Genomic DNA, 1,804 nt, shown 5'->3' with positions numbered 1-1,804 from the left:
ACAGACGGGTGTATAAATATGTGTCCATACCCCCTATATGAATTTAAACACTCAAATAGGGCTACTACGCTTACGTCCAACGCTCACGTCACACCATAATGCGGCTATATGCTACGCCATTAAGGTGGACAGACACATATGGCTAGCTAGCATTTATATACATACTCTCTCATAAATACATATTTATATCCACCGAAAATCCCATTTTCGGTAACTCTCCAAGAGAAATAAAAATCGTCAAATTAAAATAACGTTAAAATATTCCGCAACATTAATTGTTCAACCATGAACTATAGCATGCATTTATTTAAAATAAACGTCCACTCACAAATTAGGCCTAAGCCTGATATCGATCTGAGGCCTCGTCTGCTCGAGTCTCTTCACGTCATGTTCCAAATATAAAATTAATTTCTCAACCGAAAATCCAGAACGTACTCAAAAATAGGCAAAATAATTATGAGCCGTAACCACGCTCATTCTCGCCTAACTTCGATATTCTTAAATCGGAACGATCCGAACTTATATATCATACTCAACAGTCGTAAATACAACCTCCCCAAAATACGACTTAAATCCTACGGCCGGATTCTACATTAATTAACCGCCAAAAATACCAAACTTCAGAAATTCACAAACCTATCCAAATCTCATCCAAAAATTCCATAAATCACATCAATATACTCCCCTTAATATTCCACACTTAAAACCCTAAAAATCTCTTAACCGGCGGCGGCCGGAGGCCAATTCCGGCGACCTCCAAAACCTATGAAATTTTGATAGAATAATCTCCTCATCATGCTCTACAACTTTCATGACCAACACATCACCGAATTCCAAGCCTAACTAGGCTAATCGAACAAAAACATCCTAAAAGCCCTAGAAATTTCAACTCCACATTTCTCCTTACCTAGCTCAAGAGGGAGTGAGCTGATTGGCGGGGTTGCTGCACGGGCGGAGGGCTACAAAACCGTACCAAGCTTGCCCGGATTGGTGGCCGGAGGAGGGAGTTCCGGCGGCCGAAAGTTCGGGGCAGCCTAGCCTTTCGGGCGGCACCGCTCTCTCACGGCGGCGCTAGGGGGGCTGTCACCGGTCCTGGAAGATAGCTGGGTTGGAGACCGATCGATTGGGACCGGTGCGGCGGTCTGGAGCGGCCGGACGGCGGCAGACGGGCGGTCGGAATTCCGGCAGGGAGAGGTTCGGGTGTGGGAGCGGGAGAGGAGAGAGAGAATCGGGAGGGAGAGAGAGATTTTTGGGCTTAGCCCAACCGGTTCCAACCCACATATACCCAATCCAAATTTCAACACCCCAAAAATAATACCCCAATAAAAATTACCTTTTACTAGCAAAAATTTACCATTTTTACCGTCGTCATATTTTCTCCCACGAATAATCCTCAGCACTAAAAATCGACCCCGAAACCCCTCTAGGGACCAATTAAGCTATTAACTCAATGATCGAGACGGTAAATTCTTATTATAATCAAGCTAGTAAATAAGGTAAAAATATAAGGGTCGGGATGTGACACTACCTCTGCCCCCTGACCCCCACCTACCCCCTCTGGCCCTACCGGCCCCCTCTGGCCTCTCTGGCCCTACCTCGGCCTCTAGCTCTCCCTCGCTGAGGATCCATCGCCTATGAAGCAAGCAAACCTTGGTTAACTCATGCATAAAACTTAAACCAATGTATAAGTCAAATGCGACATTTATTAACCAAAGCACTAACTCCAGATGGCACACAAAGATTCAAAATCCCACTAATAGAGTACTCTCTACTCTGACATCCTATTGACCTAGAGGCGACTCCT

This window comes from Fragaria vesca, linkage group LG4 (assembly GCF_000184155.1).
Source record: "Fragaria vesca subsp. vesca linkage group LG4, FraVesHawaii_1.0, whole genome shotgun sequence".
Classification (NCBI taxonomy): Eukaryota; Viridiplantae; Streptophyta; class Magnoliopsida; order Rosales; family Rosaceae; genus Fragaria; species Fragaria vesca.
The sequence above is the reverse complement of the archived record's forward strand: the minus strand, read 5'-3'. Positions refer to the sequence as shown.